The following is a 7,545-nucleotide window of genomic DNA, read 5'->3' as shown; positions in this document are numbered from 1 at the left end:
CCATCTCTTGTAAAACGCTACGAATTAATTCCAACACCTAATATATATATAATGTTTTATTATTCCAATATAACATTACAAAATTAAATTTATATTTATATAGAACATATATTTATATTTACACAGGATGTCGCCAAATATTGTATTTCATGGGCAGGTAGAGCGGACTAAACTGAGCCGAAAAGTCCTTTACTATTTTACAATGTTCGCAATAGTTAACAAGATATTAATTGCTAAATATTGTCGAAAATTGGTCTTTGATCATTTTTCATTCAAATACTATCAACTTTACAGAAAAATTGCGAGAGACAAAAATTTGGTGCATTTTCTTCTCATAAAGCTCTAAGAATTTTTTCAGAATTTTTTATCAACTTTTTAGTATTACATTTTCTTATTTTTACCAACATGAGAAAATACGGTATTAAAAAATTCTGAAAAAATTCTAAAAACATTCTTAGAGTTTTATATATATATGAGAAGAAAATAAACAATTTTTGTCTCTTGCAGTTTTTCTGTAAAGTTAATAGCATTTGAGTAAAAAATTATTGAAAATCAATTTTCGGCAATTTTTAATAATTGTTAACTATTGCAAAAATTGCAACATGATATAGAACTTTTCGACTCACAATCAGTTTAGTCCGCTCTACTTGCCCATGAAATATTTGGAATTATGATTATTTTGGGACTTCCTGTATATAACATATTATATTAATAACAAATATATGTTATTATATGTTTGTGTATTATAAATTTGGAAATAAGTATGTTTATGATGCCATTAAAAAGCGAAAAAAGAAACAAAAATAAAATATGTTGTCAAAATTGTTCGTGAAAATGACGAGAATTAGGATGGAAGAAAATGTACAAGCCAAGAAACAGCGTCAGACTTCTTAATGCTTGTCTGAAGAGTTGAAAAGCTCGACGGAAGGAAGCCGGCCGACGGGTGGAGAAAACAATAATGCTCAGCGACCAGAAATTCAGAGAAAAATGCTTTTATACGCGAGTATAATTTCCCCCGTGGAAAAGCAACGTCCGGCTGTCCCACCTGCGATTCAGCGAAACGAGATTTTAATGTTGCACGAACGTGGCAAACGTTCGCGCCGTTGCTGCAACTCCTGGCGTATTCTAGGACGGGGGCCTCGCGTGTTCAAGGCCGTGGAATAATAGCCGCCACCCGTCGCGCACAGCCCCCGGATGTATGCACGGCCATTGAAAATCAGATGAAAGGGAAAGAAACGGACGTGGTATCTGTACATCTTGAGGGGCTGCGGGAAAAATTCAAGTCGCACGCCATACACCGCGTTTACTGCAACCGCGATGTATACGCGCCCATGTTATTCGATACATTGTATGCACTACCGCGCTCGTAATCAAACTCCCGATCGAGTGAAAAAAGACTGTCCTCGATTGCGCATCGCTGTGAATTTGCGACGAGAAAGAACGGAAAATATTTTCGTATCTTCTACGTCTGCGTTCCAATCTCGAACGTGTATTATTACACTTTGACGTCGCACGAAAGTGCAAACTGAGATCACGGATTTCACGAAGATCGATCAGCTACCCTCTACGAGACAAATGCCCCCCTATCACTTCTTTTATCTTAGATGTTATACAGAATCTTTTTATGCTGTACGACATTCCGCAATATTGTAAACTATGGTGGGATAACTTTTCTATTTATATTAAAATCCTGAAAAATCAATCGTTTTGTTTATACGCTTTAGTAAAGAAGTCTTATTGGAATTTAAAAATAGCGATATGCAGCTACTACATCAATATATCACATGCGATGAGCGGACTCTTTAAATATCCATGAAGAATAAATTTACGCTGATCCTATCTACGCTATTATACACGATGCATACGTAGATATCTGGTACGGAAAAAAATGTATAAATCGTCGCGAGCTGCTTTCGTCACTGATGTATATCTTTGCATATAAACGACATCCTGAAAATCACTTAACGCCGTTTTGCGGCGTTAGTACCGTAACTTTCGTTGCACGAAACAATTTGGAACTGTGTGCGCGCTATATATCATCGCGTGTCATTGATACGTTCAGGGAAAGATTACCTGTATGGGATATTAAAACACAACTAAAATTGCAACTGAAGTATTCTGCGTAATAATCTGCGTAATAATACCGCAACCTTCAATCGTGAAAAATTATAATACAATAAAGAAATATTTTGACGAGTAATTATTTATCTACGATAAATCTTTGATACAACAGAAATAATATTATATATAGAAATTCACGTATCATTGTCCAATTTTTTAAAATGATAAGTATATAAGACATGTATTATTAAAAATAATAAATACTTTATGGTTCTAAACTGATTTAAGAACGCAATTCTTTCATCACATTCTGATAGAATTAATTTATGATACGATATTTTGAAATAAAATCTTAAATGTATTATATAAATCTATTACGTTGTGCGCGTAATTACGTCGGAAATGCTTCAAATTTTAGTAATCTGAAAGCACATCACGTGTTGGCCAAGTCCCAAGTAAGTTCTAAATCTGTGTGGCCGCTTGCTTGGAAATAAATATAATACGGTAGGTCGCGTTCGCATGTGGCAAAAGTACAAGGAAAGCAAGTGCTACACAAGCTTTCTAAAAGCGGCGACATTGTATGGAACGCGATATGTCGTATCTGCATAGCAATAATAGACATACATTCGAATAATGTAAATTACAAAAGTTATATGCTTATTATTTCATAATGTGATTCAATACTGCGAAAAATTTTTGGTTGAAAATGGACGAACCACACAATAAATTCTGATCATATTGATCAGAATTCCAATCGAGATAACCAAATGTCCAAATGATGATTGGAATTCTTTGATATGATCAGAATTTACTGTTTCGTTCATTTTCAGAAATTTTTCTTAATGTATAAAATTAGGAATTGAGATCCGCTAAATTCAACGAAAAGAAATATATAGTATGTTTAATTAATAAATATAAGAATTTAATATATAAGAAAAATATGTGCAAAACTTATTCATAGGTTTATACAAATTATTTTTAATAAATTAAAATACTAATTTATATAAATTAGTTACAAAATAAACTGTTGATATTATGAAGTTTAATATAAATAGTATTTTCTTTATTAACCTTTTAATTTAAAACGTATCTAATTTAATTGTTTTAAAATGAATATTTTGTTTTTAAATATACATAAATATTTCCATGGTACATTTAAATTATTTTAATTAAATAAAAAATAATGCAAAAAACACATCAAAGAAAAAACATTTAGCTGAATATTTTTTAATGCGTTATTATTTATTATTGTAATTTTTATAATAGCCATATAATAAAAATGATTACATAAAATATAACAATATAATTTAATATATATGTAGATTTATTATATTGTAGCATAATTTTTTTGTAACTTTTTCTTTATAATTTGCAATGCAACATTGTGTAATAAACGAAAAAGCTTTTCAGCTTGTCAGTCTCTAATAATAAACTTTTTAAAGATGTCTATTCATTTTTTTCATAAAAATATGATATTATTTATATCATATGTATTCGTGATGCAAATTCTAATTCGCAAGTATTTTAGATTCATATAAAACTTAGTAAATATTTTTGACTTGGGAAAAGAAACGTGAAACGATTGAAACGAAAGCTTTGCTACAAAGAAGTACCAGAGTTACGATATATATATAACATATGTAATACGAATTCCATACTTTTTCACATTTTCTATGCATGGAAAGTTCTTGGTATATTTTCTGAACGATCACACCAACATACTGCATCGTCATAGAAGGAGGTAGAAAGTAGGAGTCACAGGTACGACGAATATATTCTTTTTTTTTTAGTACATTCAGATTTATGTGTATTTGTTATCAAAATGATAAATATATCAAAATAGTAAAAATATAAAAAATCTACAAACTTTTTTTAAAAGTAAACAACATGATTCAGAGCAATATTGTTTTGATGATAATTGTTAAAAATATTAATGAGAAACGTGAAACGTTTAAATAAGGCGAACTTTTATTATTCTCTTAAGCCGTAATAAAAACAAATCATATATATATATACAATTATTAATTAATATCTCTCTTTTATTATTTTTTTACATTATTATATGTGAATTAAATTTTTAAAATAAAAATTTATTTTTAATATTTTTTAAATCTTACGTCAAGTTAAAATTTATTCTTTGCATAAACCATTTGATTATTGACTAGAAGTGTCTCCAACTGTAAATTTTGTCGCGTTAAAATTAATGCGTTAAATTTATGCATTGCTTCGTAATAGAACACCTAAGTTTATGAACTGCGAAATCATATATTTTCACGAGTATCGTGATATCACTATTTCGCAAGTATTATTTCGCTTTGCGCGATGAAAGTGAACTATAATATAGTGAGGCTTTTGTCACGGAAATAGTTTGTTACTAGTTTCGTTTCAGACTTTGTTTCGCGGCAATCAGAACTTCTGATAACTTTTGTAAAGTTTTATCAATTTACATTTAGAAGGATACTGTCGAGAGATATTAATAACATTCACACTGTGAATAGAAATACGTCTAAATACTTACTTCTCATTGAAACTTTTGCATAAAGGTAAGCAAAAGTACGGATTCCCTCGATAATGCCATGTCTTCTTGTATTTTTTTTTTAACGTTATTTTAATAAGCTACTTGACTTAAGAGTGGACATTTCCACTCTTAACAGAGTAGCGGCACAATTATTCGGAATAATTATGTGAATTAACGAGCCATGAGCAACGAGTTCTGTAAATAGACACTTCTTTATACGATGCTCTTAAACGTATCGTTTTAGACATAAATATTTAAGATCACAATTTGTTTTCTCTTGGCAGATAAAGAGATCGTATTTTATCTAAATAATTATTAATTATTTTAATAATAACGATTGTGAAAATAAAATTGAAAAATTGAGTCTATTTAAAAATAAAATTGTTGTCCAAAAAATAAAAGGATTGCATGATCCTTATATTATTAATTTTCAAATTGCATGTTTAAAATTGCGTATACGGGAGGGGGGGGGGGGCAAAATAAAAAATTTATTACTCCTAAAGTACATTTGTATTTATTAAATTGACCGTGAGAGCATTATATATAATTACCTCGTATAATCTCAAGTTTTGTGTTACTCACTCGCACTCTTACATAACAATAGAAACGCACGAAAACATCGCGGTTCTATTTCACGCTTATCAATTCCGCTAGCTTGGGAAGTTTAAATGAAATAAGTTTTTGGATATAGGTGTAGTGTATGTATGCCTTACATAACTTTGGCGTCATCCCCGATGGCGCCGGCTCATTTCACGGTAAGTGTGCTGCAGACGGAAATAATTACCCTCATCGCAGGTTCACACGATAATAATATTTAGGTGCGTACTTTTCGCCCCCGGTACTCGCAGCGATATACGTATATCTCTACATATTGAGTGTCGCGCATAACAAAGGCACTGTGTCATAAAGTACGTATAATTCTTTTTGTTATTTCGCACTAGAATTGTTGCAAAAATCCTAACTCTATTGCCTCGTAAACTATGCAAAATCTCAGACGTTACCTAATTGCGAATCGTACAGTTTACCAGCAAGTACGTTTACCTTCGTCTACAATTGCGCAACTCACACGGCTATGGTCTTTTGGTTTTCCAATTATAAATTTACACTTGAAGGGATAATCCTTATCGAAACGTATCGAGTGATACGAATTTCGGTCAATGTAAATTTTAGGCAAAGCATCGATAAAGCGAGTTAGTTTGCGGATTCGATGAATAGTCTTACGATATATGTCTATTCTAGAATAGAAAGATTATATATATCGACATATGTGTATGTACTCTCTGCCCACACGTATATGCTGTATATTACCGTAAAGTGATACAAGTTTCCAATAAACTCAAATGTGTGCATATATATTTTCCAAGCTGTGTTTATGATATTAAAAAAAAGTAAGTGATAAGTTAAATCTAATACAAACATAAGCAGATATAAATAGATAATAATAAACAATATTAGACCACTGTGAATGCACAAGTAATGAGAAGAACTTCGATTTGAGTTAGATTTAAATAATATTTTTATAAGAATTTTTATACATATCCAATTCTGCGCTTTATAATTTTCAGTCTTGAAATTTTTAATTGGAGTAATATCACAAATTAAATTAACAAATGATTTAATGATATTGATGCTAATAAACATCTTAAAGAGCTGCATATAAGTAGCATAATTAAGAAATTTATGATTGTAACATATTTTTTGATAATTATGAAACTTTATCCAATGTTACTTGATATACTTTTTTCAGTAATATTATTATAATGAGAAATATGTATAATTTCATAAAAGCAATATGCATTATGAATATAATTATGAAGATCAGGTTTAAACTAGAGCACGATTTTTACACACACAAGTAATTTATATATAAATGAAATAATTTATATAATATAATTTTAATAATCCGTTTTTTTTTAAATAAGTATTGATATCATTAGAAGTCAGAATTATAGACAAATTTATACAGCTCTAAATTTATGAAATAGATATAATTATTTTTTTTATGAGAAAGGGAAAGCAATGGTTTACGAAACATTACACCCGAATTTAGTATGACATCCGTATTATATATTATGACACATATATTGTCGTGGAAAGAATTTTTGTTTTTCACCAAGAGTTATAAATTGCGGAATTTTTACTGAAATATTATATTATTAATAAAATCATATTTTTGACAATAGTTGGGCAAAATTTTAAGCCATATAAAAAAATATGGCATATTGTTATTAATCGATAATATTAAGAGACAATGAAATATCATTGTTATCCAAAATAAAATATGCACGATCAATATTGATTAAAATAATTTAATTAATAGTGTTAACATGCCTGACCATTGTTAAAAATATATATTGAAAAATCGAATACGTATAACCTACCGTATAGTATACACAAGACTAACGTTTTAGATTACAGTCCGTGACTTGTATTTTCTTAGACTAAGATGATAAAAGACATCGACAATAATAATTTTAGTTGATGGATATAATAAATTTGTACAATTTTTATCGTGTAATTTTTATCGAAATCGTTTTTGAACATTAATAATAAAACTTTTAATATCCACAAACTTACTGACTTGTTTGAAAAGACTCTACATGTTGTCATATAAAAGCTTCAGTCACATCTGAGAACATTTGTTCTCTCCGAAGTATGCAGAATAGACTAAACTCACATACTTTATTCAATTAAGCAATTTTTCGTATTTCAACATAAGCTATTTCAGTACAACATCAGGCAAGATAAAAAAGAATGGTTTATAGAGATATAAAATAAATTAATTAAATATTATAATTAATCATTAAAAGATTCTATTGTAAAGTCATCAATTTATGTATTTCTTTCCGCTAATCATTTAAAGCCGTGATGATTTATATCGATTCTATTATATAACGTATTCTTATGAATGACATGATAAAAGTTGCAAAAAGAATAAAAATTTTTTAACGTCATAAAAGAACTCT

General features: G+C 29.3%; 1 protein-coding gene across 5 annotated transcripts in view; it reads left to right on the top strand.

Moving 5' to 3' along the window:
• The window catches only part of LOC108756882 (hemicentin-1), a 175,052-nt gene that overhangs the window by 1,689 nt on the left and 165,818 nt on the right, over nt 1–7,545 (top strand). The gene's annotated exons all lie outside the window — the stretch shown is intronic.

This window comes from Trachymyrmex septentrionalis, unplaced genomic scaffold (assembly GCF_001594115.1).
Source record: "Trachymyrmex septentrionalis isolate Tsep2-gDNA-1 unplaced genomic scaffold, Tsep1.0 scaffold13, whole genome shotgun sequence".
NCBI lineage: Eukaryota > Metazoa > Arthropoda > Insecta > Hymenoptera > Formicidae > Trachymyrmex > Trachymyrmex septentrionalis.
Note: the sequence above shows the minus strand (reverse complement) of the source record. Positions and strands in the feature narration are given on the sequence as shown.